The 17,099-nt window shown below is 43.1% G+C and overlaps 1 protein-coding gene across 2 annotated transcripts in view; it reads left to right on the forward strand.

The window, feature by feature from the left end:
- ARID1B (AT-rich interaction domain 1B) overlaps positions 1-17,099 on the forward strand; it is a 341,543-nt gene that overhangs the window by 234,693 nt on the left and 89,751 nt on the right. The window lies entirely within an intron of this gene.

A 17,099-nucleotide genomic window follows, 5' to 3' on the forward strand; every position in this document is an offset into this window, starting at 1 on the left:
TGCTGCTGCTGCTGCTGCCGCCGCGTTTTTCAAGCTACAAAACGACACAAGCAAGGCTGCTATTTAAAACCCTGCGACTAGTGGGACACTGCCGGGTGCTGGGGCTTTCAAGCTGTATGCATTAGACTGTTCTTTCACCTAAGTGTATTCCCACCGTTGTGCTTCATTACCAGGACTTTGGTAGCTTTTTTTGTCAGCCATATTCATGAGACCCTATGAAAAAGTAATACAGAGCTTGTTTGCGTTTCTGTGGCTGTTTGCAGTGTTCAGGTTGTGGCCGTTTTTAAACATAGATTGTGTAGTACAGCATCTCGTCTTTAATAATTTTGTTCGCTGCTATTTTCCTCTCCGTTCTCACCCTACCCTTGTTTGTTCTGACCTCATTCCTCTCCTATTACCTCCTGCGATGTTGTGCCACAGCTACTCCGTGTGACATAGATTGGCTCTTTCAATCATTCTCTCTCCAGCAAGTCATTGTAAAATGAGCAGCTGTTGTGTTGCTGATAGCTGTGGCTAGGGAAAGCCAAAATGTTGCAGGGGGTTCTTGGTGGGAAGGCTGTTGAAATAAAGGTGTTGCTTTCCCAGGGTTTACTGGAAGAGAAGCATCCTTTTCCCAGTGCCTCCTTCCTTGCAACAAAATTGAAGACTAATTTAACATCAAAAGGGCAGACAAACAAACAGCCCCCTGTTAAACCTCCCAAATGGCTGATTCTCTTCCACTGCCTGTTTAAGCTGTCTCCCCACCCCACCGCAAGCCTGCCACCCCGCGTTGCTTTCTGCCGCACGCCGCGAATTTCACGGGAATGGACTGGCACAGGCAGCACTGACATTGGCACGTCCCTAGCTCAGTGGGCATTTCCTTCCTGTGCTCTCTGAAATACTGGGCGGATATTTTGTGCGGTAAGTGGCACACATACACAGGCTTTGTTTCCATTTGCATTACTGGAATAGACCAAGGAGATTAACCCCTAAGAGCAGAAAAAGCAACTTCGACGGGTTTTGTTCAGAAAGATAGTTTTCTCGGTAACACCTCTTGTTCAGATGCACATTCATTACAGGACTGAAATCCTACTCTTGTGATTTTTAGGGATTCAAAGTGGCATTCTGATTTCCTGTTAAGTAGATCATTATTCTGCTTTGCCAGAAATCCTGATCTCTTTATTTTGTAGCCATCTTCATAATTAGGCTATGTGTTCTTCCAAAGAATGAGATGTGATGCCCTGCACTGCTTTGGGTCTTGAACTGCCTGATTCAACCCTAAACCATTAGTGGAAGCTGACACAGCACATCATCAAAATGCACTGCTGTTGCCAGAAGATTTAGTGGCTGTTAATTTCACTTTTCTCTCTTTTTTTTTTTTTCTTTCTTTCCCTCCTGCTCCAGCCATTCCAGTTTACTAACAAAGCAAAAATGTAAATAAGCTAAACTCCCTTTTCTCCCTCCCATCCCCAATTTTGATCTCACTGGCCAAAGGCTTTTGTCAGCTCTTTCTCCCTTGCGGTGTAAGCAGCAAAAATTTTTAATATTAAGAGTTCTGTGGAAGATTGCTGATAGAACAGGAATCCCTTAACCCATGATGAACAAGCAGATTTTATATGAGTTAATAGATTCTATTATTTTTAAATGTCTGCAGCAATTTTTATCTGTACAGGAGAAGGTTACTCTATATTAATAACAAATAGCAAATGCCATTCTAGAAATACGTAGAAGTATTTTTTTCACATAGATCAGTATTTTGACTTGCACTTTTAATACGTTACATTTACTTTCTGAACAAACAAGCTTACGCATCAGCTATGTTGTTGTTTTTATTATAATTGTATTCATATCTTCTTTCACCAAGGAGCTTGGATACAGCTGGAGTTACAATTTTCAGGAAGAAATTCATGAGTGGATTGTCTCACTTAGGAATATTATTGCCAGTCATCTTAATTTATGCTAACCAGTGGCCAGCACCCTCCTGATTAAAAAGACCCCAAATTTTTAATTCTGATAATTATCTGAGTCAATGAATGTGTTCCATTCAGTGATAAGCTCTACTCTCTCAAAACCTGGAGGTCTTCCCCTCCTGTATTGATCAGCTAGCTAGCTTGAAATCCAGGACCCGTCAGAATTACAGCTAGCACTCTAGGCAAAAAAGGAGCAAGAGGGGAATGGGGGGGAGAGAGCTGTAGCAGGAAATGTTGCCTTGGTGTGCATGTTAGTCAATGTGTGGAAAGACTAGAGTGACTAAAATGCTGAGAGAAGGAAAAAGTGAGCAATAGTCTGTCATAGTCCAAAAGGACATTTAAATGCAAAAATCTGAATAGGAGTGATGCTTTCTTTCATGCCTTACAAAAGGAGAAGCCTAAGAGTTGAACTGTTTCCAGAAGTGGCTTCAGTAAGACAAGCCAATCGGACAGATCTTGTTTTAAACAAGAATTTGGAAAAATCTTTTGCTTGGGATTGAGTCCATTGACCACCACTACTGGTACATTATATGGCATGGACTCTTTTCAAACATTATTTGAGGGAGAGAAGACTACCATATGAAAGTGAATTTGTAATGCTATGCTTTTTGTTGAAGTTTTACAGGTACCCTAAAATAATTGCAAAACAAGAAAGGGGATTATATCCTTGTAAAATGGATATGATCCCCCTGTCTAGAAAGATTATTCTAACACATCTATCAGTATTTCCCCCTTGGTATCTCCGGAGGTAAAAATCTTGCAACAGCTTGTTGCAAGGAAGATGCATGCTGTTCACTGGCATCCGGACCAGAAAAAAACAAAACACAAAATGCCATTGACGTAGCTATGTTCTTAATCACTGCTAGTGCACAAAACATCTATTCAGCAGTTTTGCAAATCTAGAATGCTTATAAATTAAATACGTGAATGTTTCACGTAGCAGTAATTTAAAACCCTTTCTTTTGAAGGGTTTGAACAATACTTAGAGTTTTTCTGTCTGTTGACAAGAAGAAAAACAAGCAAATTGTAAGGCGCTCTAGCTCCAGGCATTGCTTCCAGCATATGGAGCATCTAACCTAGGATACCTATTAGAATTCAGCCCAGGTCACAACTGATGAATAGTGTGTTGTCTGAAGGCTTCATGAAATAACTAAATAGTCTCAATCTAGTTTCTTGAGGAGAGCCTGTGCTACAAAAGGCACTATCAAAACTGTTATCATACTCTCAGTCTGTCCAGAGACATCAGGGAGGTGTCCTTCTCTGTAGAGGTGGTCTTGCCAGAACAGGTGCAGGAGATGAAATGAGACAGAGACACGCTGTTTGAGTTCCTCCTGTTAGGTTTTCCTGATGACAGAGGGTTTCATATTCCAGCACCATCAACCTACTGTTTTTCGTCAGCTCCAAGTTAAGCGTCAGATAGAAAAATAATAAATCACCAAACCCAGCATGTCCTGGGTCGTTATTTTTTAGGGGTAGTTTTTGGTTTTTAGTTTGAAGTGTTTTCAGTTGCTTAATATCTCATTTATCAACGTTTATATCTCATGGTGACACATTTCAGTTTCAGCATTTAATTGCTGTGTAAGCCAGTGACGAACATTCCTGCCCCATGGGCTGAACATCCTGCAGGGTCTGGGGAGCACACCACTGAGGGTCATCCAGCACCCTACAAAGGCTTCATGTAAACCTGCCCCAGATGGCTGGATCGGGAGCGCTCACATCCCCATAGCTGTGCTCTGCCCCATACCTTTGTCCTCTCTGTTGGTTCCGGCCAGGCCTCTTTTTGCCATCCCAGCAATTGCCGAAGGGCCAGCGCGGTGGGGCATCTGCTGCTGTGCATGCCGTGGCAGCGTGTAAGGCAGGCCGCTTCCTGTGGCTCTGTGAGTCATTGGTAGCTCCATGCTGGTACAAATCTACCTAGAGTACAACGGCTGTTGAAATCCAATTAAAATCTTTGCATAATTATGCACGTGCTCTGGTTCACGTAACAAAATTCAAATATGCTTAACCACAGCCACCAAGATTTGACAGGTGTGTTTGTTGTTAGTTTTAGATGTATACTTCAAGGCCATCATTGGACAATTATTGTTTACATTTAATCATTAACCTGTGCATTTATTTCTGACTTTTCGAACTCAACCCACTTACAGAATCATAGAATCACAGAATAGTTTAGGTTGGAAGGGACCTTTAAAGGTCATCTAGTCCAACCCTGCTGCAATGAGCAGGGACATCTTCAACAAGATCAGCTTGCTCAGAGTCCCATCCAACCTGACCTTATGTTTTTGTCAAGAAATTTGATACAGTGTATATTTGTTTTTGAATGTTTGCAGGTTTTTATTCTGTCATTATTTGGCTGCACAAACAGAGATTCACTTTCCTTCTTTGTGTTGCCAAATAGGCATTAATTTGCGTATTACCATAAATTAAAAGGTTGTCTTTCACTCCCTCGTCCCTTGCAATACTAAGCAGAGATTGATGAGCGAATGGGAAAAGTCTCTCAGGTTTCCATCAGTATGTTTTTGTTGTTTTTGACAGATGGTGGTTATACCTAGATAAAACAGAGCGTAAATGTTGTAAGTGGTTTGGTTTCTGTGATGGGACAGGCTGTTGCAGTTTTCAGTGGACTGTGTATCACTGCCATAGAGATATTTAAAGCAGCCTTCATGCTTTATAGTTAGCGTCAGACTTGACTAGACGGGACGTGTCCCTCCTTAGAAGAAGGAACCTGAACAATTGCAAATATGGCTTGAATTAATTCTGGGCCAGCTAGAAAATAGCCATTTAGTGTCGAAAGAAGAACATTTTCACTACCTCCAGATAATAATTTTTTTAAAAATTAATGAAAAGCAAGATATTCTCTCTCCTCTTTAGGGACAGAATTCATGCAGGTTGAGCTGCAGCTTCAAAGATTCAAATGGCCCTTTGACAGCAACGCTCTGTAGGTAGATGTGGAAGTCAAATTGCGAAGTGGGTTTTTAGAACGCAAACACAAATTATTGTGATGTGTTGATTGATTACAGCTGTTAAGTTTCTTAGTAATCAGTTTCATCACTTATTCTCAATTCACACTTGCACCTTTGATTTCTCTTCCACAACAGGGTGATGTGGGTTGTCGTTGACTAATGAAGAACAGAATTGGTTTCGGCGTGAGACAAACGGAATGCCGACACCAATCCCAAAATGCATTAATCTTTAATAATCCACATCTGCATGTTTATAAATGGTATAACCAGGGGTTGCTAACATTGATACTCCCCCTTCCAAACAGAAGCTGACATAGAAGTTGGCGTTTGCAAACTTCATGAGAGGCACGTGGCTGCGCGTGACGTGTGTGACCTTGCAGAGGGAACTCACCGGATGAAAGTTCTCAGTTGATTAAAAATACATGAAGAATTGCTGTGCTTCTGCACTGGTCTTTGGAGCTTATTGTTGTTGGGCGAGATGAAATATGGCATGATAGATCTTGTCTTCAGGAAGATCAGACCCACCAAATGGTTTTGGAAGTGGGTTTGCCTCAAGGTGCTTTTATCCTTTATGCATTCAACTTGCCCTTTTCTCTCCCGTCCCTGAGAACCATTGAGACCAGGGCTATGTACTATGCAATGTAACGCAATAAGAAAAACTGGATTATCTAAGAGTTTGTTCCTTTTGAGGACAGTATTAGTGAGAGCACATATATTTTGCTACTAAAATGTCCGTTAATCACAGGCAACGGGCTAGTATGAAAAGTGGCAGGCAGGGCTAGCAGAATATTTCCATTGCCACATACCAGCGCTGCTCTAATTTCCACCTGCTTGCCTGAACTTAAGAGAGTCAGGAGGAGCAGGGAGGAGTGAAACTCTATGACTGCTGGTCTTTCGAGTTAATGCCACCTGATGATGAATATTTTTTCTGAGCAATTCTTATGTGTAGATGGGTCAAGAGAAAAGAAATATGGATAAGAAACAGCAATTTCAGTTCACATTCACCTTTTCTTTGATATCTTGCATGTTTTCACACTGCAGATATTATAAGTGAAAGCTGATATATGGTTTTGTTAGAATTTGGAAATGTTAAAATTAGGAGTTAAGGTTTTTATTAGGTGACAAATACTAGAAGTGTATGTCTGCTACATATGTTGTGCTTCTCAGGCTCCTCAAAACAGTAGGCACAATGTGGAACAGCTTAGAGAAAAACTCTTCTCGTCGTTATAAATGCAGTCTAGAGAATAAGCATTGATAATGAAAATTTCTTCCTTTTGGAACTGGAATTAACTCCCTAAGTGGAATTCTGAAGTTAGAAGTTTCACGTGTGTGGCAGGGTAGGTTTCATTTCTGGAAGGAAGAAATGAGCCAAATATAAGGAAGAAATACTACCCTGTCCTTTGTTTAGGAGCTTTTAGGCATTTATCACTTGCATCAATTACAATTTTATATCCTGGTTAATTGACATTTTATAAAGAGATGGGGAATGTTTTTTCTCAAGCTGAAGCATATGCTTTTTGTATTAACAAACATGTAATGTTGTGTCCCAAGTAATTACAAATGACTAAATCCGTGCAACCCTTTGCAATCTTCTACTTCAGTCTAAATGCAAGCAAAACTGTCATTTTTATGGAAGGCTTAAAAGAACAGAGTAAAAAAATAATGGTATGATTACAGGGTTTGGATCGTTCCCTAAAGCATGTAGACACTTTTTTCAACGGTTTGGACAAATTTAAGAAAATATAATGTACGAAATCTAAAAGCAATTCAGAGGCCCCATAGAGTTGTGAGAGAAAGGGCTGGACAAGCTGCGGCCGCAGCCTCTCCCAACCCCTCTCATCACAATTCACGCCATCGCTTTGGAGGGACGCGGTGACACAGAGTGCAGAACATGTGGAGGGGCGGTTAAATGAGACTTTAGAAAGGAAAAAAAAAATAAAGTCAGTGGCTGAGCTTTGAAGAAGTCTGTCTAGTGCAGAGCAGCGAGTGAGTGGGGAAGAAAGGAGCAAGCGCCTCATCTAATCTTTCTCCTGGGGACCCAGGTGGACAAATTGGCAACCCTGTTCACAGCCCTCCCCCCCACTCCTTTGTAGCGTAAGAACTGCTAATCGGATCCATGCTGCTGCAACTGTGGTTAGTTATTAACAGAATAAAAGCAGATTTCTTCAAAAGAACGGGTTGGGGAAAACGCCTATACAAAATTGCAAGGTTGTTAGAATCTTAAATGCACAGCAGTCGGTTTTTCCCTATTCTGAATTAGGCGATGAATATGGCCTTTCATCTGTCACTGTGCCCGTTTCTTCAGAAGGCAGCCAAACATTTAAGCTTCTCAAACAAAAAAAAAAAATTGTTTGAAAGAGGAAAAATATTGGGGAGCAGGAAGAATAGGAAAACGAGAAGGAGAAATCAGGTTTTGTTTCTATTAATTTGGCCTGGTGAGAGAAATACGAGCTTGCCTGCTCTATTCAGTTCCTGCATGCCAGCCACTGTGAGCCACCATTTCTGAATGCAGGGATTAGAAAAGATTTAACTGGTTGCTATCCTGGGCTGCGCCATTCTGGATCGACCTCCATCAGAAATACCCTGGGCTGGGAACTCTCCTGAGCTTAATGGAAATAATGCATTAAATGAACGCAGAGCTAGGCAGAGGTGGAAGTAGAAAGAATTTGATCCCCCGAAATGAAACTTCTTATAAGTGTAAAGTGAAATTACAGATCTGGGGTAGGTGTTATTGAGGATAGAGAAGCAGTGATCCCTAGATTTGGCTGACGTATGACTTCACTTATATAAATAAATAAATGATGCATGCTTAATTTTGAGGGGCTCTGGTGCCTTCCTGCTTTGCAGCAGGATTTTGAAATTTGTTGGAGAGGACACGTTGTGGGGCAGACAGGTGCTTGCTGTGGCCTACTGGAAATCCATTTATTATTCGGGTGAGTCGCAGCCTTTTGAAAAATGCCATTGATAGCTTGCTTTGGGCTTGTTGCCAAAATCTCAGGAAAAAGTACTGTGGTGCTTCACTTCGGTCCAAACGCAGAGGTGGCTTCTGCGTGGTGCGTGATGAAACAGACCCTCTTGCAGTGGCTGCTGCTACTCTCCCTTCCCCTCCCGAGCAAAGTGAGCTTTGGCCTTGAGGGGCAATATATTTGCTTTCCTGCCCCTTGCCACTCAGCCCACTGACAGTTTAGACAGTACTAACAATTATTTCACTTTATATTCCTGAGTATTTGTTAAAAGTCTTCATACCTTACTCAGAGGTTACACAACCTGGGAACAAAACTTGTATGTCTAATTTGGCAGACCCCAGTTTCAGCTACTTAATTCTTTTCTTTAAAAAAGTCCCTAATATAATGAATTATTCTGTAGTGAGGGTGACATTTGGATGGTGTTCCATAAGAAATACCTTGGGACTACACGCTGAATAATGAGGATGAAACAAAATATTGAATAGTTACCCCATCCTGTCAGTGTCAGCTTTGCTTTTAATTAAATATTATATCAGGTTTATGTCGTAGGGGCAAAAGGGTTCTGGGACAGGAATTAGCAGGGCTCATTTGGAGAGCTTTAAACTAGATTCGAAGGGGGATGGGGTAGTAGCTGGGCTTGCAACACTGGGGCAACGCTCTAGTGTTGAGGTAGACCAGGAGGCCTCCCATCCCCCTGGGGTGAAATCGGTCTGCTCAGCTCGCTCCCTGAAATGCCTGTACACCAATGCACGCAGCATGGGGAATAAGCAGGAGGAGTTAGAAATCCGTGTTCGGTCGGGGGGCTATGATCTAGTGGCAATTACAGAGACTTGGTGGGACGCCTCGCATGACTGGAATGTGGTCATGGATGGCTATGTCCTGTTCAGGAAAGACAGGCCGCTAAGGAGAGGTGGTGGAGTTGCTCTTTATGTGAGTGAGCAGCTAGAATGTATTGAGTTCTGTCCAGGGGCGGATAAGGAGCGAGTTGAGAGTTTGTGGGTGCGAATTAACGGGCAGGCTGGCAGGGGTGATACTGTTGTGGGTGTCTATTACAGGCCACCGGATCAGGATGAGGAGGGTGATGAGGCCTTCTACAGGCAGCTGAGAGCAGTCTCTCAATTACAGGGCCTGGTTGTTGTGGGGGATTTCAACTACCCTGGTATTTGCTGGGAGGCCTACTCAGCCAGCCATCCCCAGTCCAGGAGGTTCCTCCAGTGCGTTGATGATAACTTTCTGATGCAAATGGTGGATGAGCCAACTAGGAGAGGAGCGCTGCTGGATCTTATCCTCACTAACAAGGAGGGTCTGGTTGAAGAGGTGAAGGTTGAGAGCAGCCTTGGTTGTAGTGACCATGAGATGGTAGAGTTCAGGATCTCATGTGGCAGGAACAGAATAGCTAGCAGAATCACAACCCTGAACTTCAGGAGGGCCAACTTTGGCCTTTTCAAGCAATTGCTAGGGGAAATCCCATGGGACAGGGTACTAGAAGGTAAGGGGGCCCAAGATAGTTGGTTAGCATTCAAGGACTGCTTCTTCCGAGCTCAAGATCAGAGCATCCCAGCAGGTAGGAAGTCAAGGAAGGGTACCAGGAGACCTGCATGGTTGAACAGGGAACTGCTGGGCAAACTCAAGTGGAAGAAGAGGGTGTACAGATCGTGGAAGGAGGGGCTGGCCACTTGGGAGGAATATAAGTCTGTTGTCAGAGGATGTAGGGAGGCAACTAGGAAAGCTAAGGCCTCCTTGGAATTAAACCTTGCAAGAGAGGTCATGGACAACAGAAAGGGCTTCTTCAAATACATTGCAGGTAAAGCCAACACTAGAGACAATGTAGGCCCACTGATGAATGAGGTGGGGGTCCTGGAGACAGAGGATAAAAAGAAGGCGGAGTTACTGAATGCCTTCTTTGCCTCTGTCTATACTGTTGGAGGCTGTCTTGAGGAGCCCTGGACCCCTGCGGCCCCAAAAGAAGTCAGGATAGAGGAGGAATCTGTCTTGGTTGATGAGGGCTGGGTCAGGGACCAATTAAGCAACCTGGACGTCCATAAATCCATGGGCCCTGATGGGATGCACCCGCGGGTGCTGAGGGAGCTGGCGGAAGTCATTGCTAGGCCACTCTCCATCATCTTTGCTAAGTCGTGGGCAACGGGAGAGGTGCCTGAGGACTGGAGGAAAGCGAATGTCACTCCAGTCTTCAAAAAGGGCAAGAAGGAGGACCCGGGTAACTATAGACTGGTCAGCCTCACCTCCATCCCCGGAAAGGTGATGGAACAACTTGTTCTTGGTGCTGTCTCTAGGCACATCAAGGATAGGGGGATCATTAGGGGCACTCAGCATGGCTTCACCAACGGGAAGTCATGCTCAACCAACTTGATAGCCTTTTATGAGGATGTTACCCGGTGGATAGATGATGGTAAAGCTGTGGATGTGGTCTATCTCGATTTCAGTAAAGCGTTTGACACGGTCTCCCACAGCATCCTCGCAGCTAAACTGGGGAAGTGTGGTCTGGATGATCGGGTAGTGAGGTGGATTGTGAACTGGCTGAAGGAAAGAAGCCAGAGAGTGGTGGTCAGTGGGACAGAGTCCAGTTGGAGGTCTGTGTCTAGCGGAGTCCCGCAAGGGTCGGTTCTGGGACCAGTTCTATTCAATATATTCATTAATGACTTGGATGAGGGATTAGAGTGCACTGTCAGCAAGTTCGCTGATGACACCAAACTGGGAGGAGTGGCTGACACACCGGAAGGCTGCGCAGCCATTCAGAGAGACCTGGACAGGCTGGAGAGTTGGGCGGGGAGAAACTTAATGAAATATAACAAGGGCAAGTGTAGAGTCCTGCATCTGGGCAAGAACAACCCCATGTACCAGTACAAGTTGGGGGCAGAGCTGTTGGAGACCAGCGTAGGGGAAAGGGACCTGGGGGTCCTAGTGGACAGCAGGATGACCATGAGCCAGCAATGTGCCCTTGTGGCCAAGAAGGCCAATGGCATCCTGGGGTGTATTAGAAGGGGTGTGGTTAGTAGGTCGAGAGAGGTTCTCCTCCCCCTCTACTCTGCCCTGGTGAGGCCGCATCTGGAGTATTGTGTCCAGTTCTGGGCCCCTCAGTTCAAGAAGGACAGGGAACTGCTAGAGAGAGTCCAGCGCAGAGCCACGAAGATGATTAAGGGAGTGGAACATCTCCCTTATGAGGAGAGGCTGAGGGAGCTGGGTCTCTTTAGCTTGGAGAAGAGGAGACTGAGGGGTGACCTCATCAATGTTTATAAATATGTAAAGGGCAAGTGTCATGAGGATGGAGCCAGGCTCTTCTCAGTGACATCCCTTGACAGGACAAGGGGCAATGGGTGCAAGCTGGAACACAGGAGGTTCCACTTAAATTTGAGGAAAAACTTCTTTACGGTGAGGGTGACTGAACACTGGAACAGGCTGCCCAGAGAGGTTGTGGAGTCTCCTTCTCTGGAGACATTCAAAACCCACCTGGACGCGTTCCTGTGTGATATGGTCTAGGTAATCCTGCCCCGGCAGGGGGATTGGACTAGATGATCTTTTGAGGTCCCTTCCAATCCCTAACATTCTGTGATTCTGTGATCAAGTCAAACAAGTAGCTTCTGGTCATGAAATTAAGATGTTTATGCAATTGCATGTGTGCGTAGAAAAGTCAGAGCTAGGTTCTGCAGGCCACCTTAGCTCAGTGTTGCATTTTTTAATGCAGATTTCAGGGCAGTTTCACACTTAGGTCACAGTGACATCTCTGGAACTTGCTCACAACCCAGTTCTTGATATGGTAAATGTAACACAAATACGAAAAAGGTGATGGAGTGTAACTTTTAAGGATTAGTAGTCAGAGAATTATATACTTCCATGAGAAGTGGTTTTTTACCTTTTGTTGGTTTTACATGGGTTGTGAGTGATATTTGTGCATGTTAGGGAATCTTGTGTCTTTGGAGCACGATGCATTTATTTTAAGAGGTAATATGGAAAACTGGGGCCGGGCCCAACAGCAATCTTGATAACTTTTTGTGATGTGGAACATCCATAAATCTGGCTTAAGTTGATAATCTTCTTGTTTACAGACACTTTGCGTTGCTGCAGTGGAACAAGTCAGCGGCTTTGCGATCTCTCCTTCAGCAAGCCACACAGCCAGCCACCAAAAGCATCCCAAGGTGGGAGGGCTCCAGGCTTGGTCCTGAGCTCCCGAATCAGAGATGTGGAAATCGTCTCAGTGAGCAGGCGGCAGTGGATTACCAGCACTGCTGTTGCTAGCAAGGGGTTGTTAACTGCAACGTGGTGCTGAGTAGAGCCAGAAGGTTTGGTTCAAGGGTGTCTTGACTCTGTGTATCCCCCCCAGAGTGGCTCAGTGAGGCCACGGCTGCTGTATCTGGAAGGGTCCTCGTGTCGCTGGCCTTTTAAAGCATCTGTGCTCAGGTTACTGTGTGGATACAAGGAAGGTTTTAACATTTTGCATGACTGAATTTGGGGGGATGTGCAGGCAACTCTTACTTTTTACTCAGATGAATAAGTCATTTAAGAAATACTGTTGATACAACAGGAAGCTTAGTTACAAGCATAAATTAAGGAAAAAATAATCTTTCTTTTTAAGGGGTCATAGGCTTTGTAAGATGAAAGAGATAACACAAACCACATGACCAGTTTTCCTTTATGCTACCGATAGAAAAATTTCTTTCCTTTGAGGTCATTTGCACCTCACTTCCAATTTCCTGAAAAGCTCATTTAAAACAATCCCATATAGAAGCCTATATATGATCTTTCATTTCTGATGTAGGGATCTGAGACCCAGAATGTCCCTTCCAGTCTGTGAGCCTTTACTATCACATAGACTGTGTGATATAATCCCATATTTTATCAGATTTCATCTTAATCACTAGGTTTCCTGGACCTCATTATTCCTAAAAGGAAATTGTTTCAAATTCCAGTAATGGTTTGATTATCATCCTAAACATCATGCTCTTTTTTCCTCCCCGATATTTAGCCACAAATATATTTTTAAAAAGAAGTGTCAAATCACAGCTTTACTTTTTGCCATGCTAAATAATACTCACTCTTTCAGCCTTCTGTCACGTCATGCCGGTAGCTGTTCTCAGTTCCCATTCCAGTTAGCATTACCCTTTCTGGTTTTGTCTGTGTGAAGGCTCACCAGTGACACATCAGCAATGGTGTTATGTTTCCTTACCTCTACTGGAAACAATTCTCCTAATTCATCCTAAGAATAAATTTGTTTGAATCAGGGTGACATCAAATGGTTAGTTACAACCATTTGTAGGTTATAATAATTTCTAGGTCAACAAATATGGTCAGATTTTCCTTCCTTTTCTTCTCCCATTTCTAACTGATAACCCTACAGTTCTTCAGTTAGAAAAGGCCTATTTCTGGTCTGTGAGTATAAATGTTTGCATTTTTGTTACTCCAGCCCAAAAGGTGGTCCAGTTTCTTAGACAGTATTTTGACCATATTCTGTATTGTCTAAGATTCCCTACTTTGTAATCAGTCAATGTCATTAATCCAGTCCTAGCTCTTAATTCCTAAATTAGATTGAGAATTGTCCCAAAAACAACCCACAAGATCTTTAACTTCTGACTTTCCTCCAGCCTAATGTTCCCTTCCAACACCGTCTGTGATCAGTTCCCCGCCCCCCCATTTCCCAGTTCCTCACACATCTTAAAATTCCTGCGCTGATATCCCTCCTTCCCTCCTTAACTAGTAATTTCCCAGGGGGAACCTGTTATCACTGAAGTGGTTTCTTGATTCAATTGTTCAGGCACAATTCAATGAGGTATTGTCCAACTGGTACAGGGTACCGCTGCTGAGCATCCTCCAGTGTCATTACAGCGATGGGAGCAGAGAGCCCTCAGCAGGCTTCAAAACGTTACTGATTTGGGCCGTAATTCATCGTCAGGACCCCTCCTCAGCAGAATATCAAAGGTCTGCTCTTTCTTGCTATGTTGGCTCTTAAGGAATTTTCTTTCTACACTTTAACTGCAGATTTCATGGCTGTAGTCATAATGCAATTGCAATTTACTACTTTTCTCAATCCATCTTTTCCAAAGGTGCAGGGCAGTCTCTCCTGACTCTATTTCAAGTATAGATTTTCAGTGTCTCATGCAAAATGTTTAAAAGCATTTCTAACACAGTTTGAAAAATAGAAAACCAGCTTACAGCTGTGCTATTAAGCATTTTAAAATTCTCTCACCTCTTCAACTGACTTTTGAAAGAAATAGCAGACATGTTATTAGGTAGGCTGCTGGTTTTAGTAGCTTTAACAGCTAATTTAAAAAGATACCTATATAAATTTGAATACCATTTTGCTCCTCTGTTAAATCTGGGTGAAAGAACTAGTCTGGCAGCATCTATCCTTTTAACATGCATTATTGTATTGGCTGTGATTTTGCATAATAAAAATATTGTGAAACATCCATAGTATTCACTTGGCATAAGTTTTGGCAGGTGGAGTATCTCACCCATGTGGCAACAATACTGTACAAAACATGGGAAAAGGTCATCCCTGTTTAAACTTCCATCTGTGTGTCATTGGGTCAAAGAAGGCAGTAGTCTGTCAGTGAAAAAAAATGTTGGGGTTCTTTTCCCCTCTTAAATGGCTGTAGAATTTATGTTTAAAAAGAAAAGAGGTTGTTTTTCTTTTGTAGAAGTTTCCCCTCCCTAATAAAATGCAGAAGTCTGTTCATGTATTATTTAGTGTCTTCCAAGAATCCCAACTACAATACTGGTTGAAAGAGAGAAGGATTAGTATCATTTAAGGGAAAGAAATGGAAAATCTTTAAGGTCATTTCTTTTCATGACAAAGAAACTTAAAAAGCACGGCAGACTGGCAGACATGATCTTCAAAGGTTTTTAAAGTCCTGTCATCAGCTTCCAATCAATAGGAGTTAGATACCCAAATTAAGAGTTCAGTTCAATTCTTCAAAGGTATTTGGGTGCTTAACCTCCTTTTACCTTTCAGATCACTTCTGAGGATAAAATGGCAGTTGGACTGAAAACATTTTGGTGGGATACTTTCATGTCCAGCACCCGGATAATTTGTAGCACCCACTGATAATTAGCATAATGGCCACTTCTCTTGCAAGTTCATTACTTGTCTGAATACATGTAGAGTTGGTCTTGTTTACAAAATTGTTTTGCTTTGTGAAACAAAAATTTTGGTTTCAAGTTTTTTTTAATACAGAAAAAAATCAGAAGTAAACTTAAAAATGTGAACTAATAAAATAGCATTAATGTTTACAGAGACTAGTAATTTCAGTGAATTTGCAAAACTCCTGAGTCTTTATTCCCTAAGAATGCAGATGAAAACAAATCCTCTGTAACGTGTCATACACACACTGTTCTAGGCTTTGACTTTCCCTGTCTGTGCTTGCACATCTGCATGTGCAGGATAACGCTCCTGCCAGATAACTGAAGTTATTATCAATGTAAAAAATAAAAGACCTTGTATAAATGTATTCAAAATATGTTGCGTAGCATAGATCTTCGAGGCAGTATTAATGTCTCTCAAAGTTTACCAAGCCTCCACCTAAAGGGGGATCCCCCTGGGAGCTGTACGGTACAGTCAGGACTACCCCTGCCTTTATTTTTTGGATTTTTTTCAAGTATTTATAAAAATCTTAGATGGTTCAGATCTACTTGAAGTATTCTGTCTGATAGCAGTGCCTCAGGCATACACAGTGAAAGTGGCAGTGCCCCATGTTAACATGGAATTGCTGTTTGTTTACAGTCTTGAGTCACTGAATCCTTCCTGTCAAGCAGAAAGTGTTCATTATAGTCCAGGCACTTACTGTCTCCGCAGCCCGCTCTTGGGTGATATCAAAACATAAGCTGGAATATCATTGTCATATGCCTTAGAGTTTGTGAATGGGCCATGGATCCCAAAGCCTCGGGCGCTGAGTGGCATGTTTGGTCTTTCGAGGAGCAATTCTGTCTCTAGTCCAGCATTTGCATCTCTCAGACAGTTGTCACAGCTGCTCCCGGTAATGTTGGCTGTCATGTTTTTTAGTGCACATGCACCTCATCTGAATAGCTACGCAGTGGTTACACTCCATATTTTGTGGATTTTCTTTTTGTTCTTCATCTATCTGGCCTTTCTTTAGGGTCGGTGCTGAGAGCCAGTTGCTTTGAGCCTGGGAAGTGGATGGGGCAGAGCAGATACATTCACTTTCTTCCCTTTATGTCCAACTTGGGGTCCTTCATCGCTCTACAGAAGGAGCAGCCCCTGCTGCCCCTCATCAGCCGGGCTCCCAGTGCCAGGCCCGGCCGCAGCATTCTCGCTCCCACCACTGGGGAGCAGGAGGAAATGAGTCTCAGCAGGCACAAATCTGTTGCAGGTGGTTTTATTCTTTCCATTTCTTTCAAATGGAAAACAATCTGAGCAGTTTCTGAGGATGAGGGGTATAAATCTGTCTGCTGCTATTTATAGCATGCTCATCATTACAGTGTCTAAATGCTTAAAGTATATATTTGCTGCCTAACCTGAGGTGGTCTTCAGGCCACTTGGGCTGTCAAGAGCAGGCACATCTCAGACCGGCAGCGGAGAAGAGTCCCAGGAGACATCCAGGCCTCATTCTTACTCCTGCTCAGGCTCTGGCAGGGTTGCTGTTGGGCACGAAGCCGTTGGGGTGTTGTGGCAGCGCAAGGGTGGTAGCGTGGACCTCCCTGCTTGACGTGGTGCTGAATGGTGACCCAGAGGAGTGACTTTTATCAGTGCAATAAGCACCTACTTTTATATCCAGTAATATTGAAAGGGAAGATTTCATGTTCTAAGCCTCACAGACAGCACTGAGTGCTGTTCTTCTTCGGGTGGGTAGACAGCAGTGGATAAACTGTGTGGGTGTCTTTTGAATGAGGTTATAAAAATGGGTCTGTCTGTTCTGGGTGGATATTTTAATAAGGAAGTATCTACCCTTTGCCTTCATTTGAATAACAAGATACCCCTTTTCTGTCTGATCTCTTTCAAACATGCTTCACTTCCACCATGTGCCCCTACATATTATTCTTTATTCCCATATTCTACATGGACATTCTAATAATATTAAAACCACTGATTCATTGAAATACTTTTTAAACTGTTGTTGTTAGTCATTTTTGTATTGACCGAATTTTTCATTGGTAATGTGGTTGGCAGCAGTCCATGTCTGCCTGGCTGGAGGCCAGTTTTAGCTCGGCAGGATGAGCCCTATTGTTCAGCAGACTTGGATTTTGTTAAA

This window comes from Nyctibius grandis, chromosome 1 (assembly GCF_013368605.1).
Source record: "Nyctibius grandis isolate bNycGra1 chromosome 1, bNycGra1.pri, whole genome shotgun sequence".
In the NCBI taxonomy this organism is placed as follows: domain Eukaryota; kingdom Metazoa; phylum Chordata; class Aves; order Nyctibiiformes; family Nyctibiidae; genus Nyctibius; species Nyctibius grandis.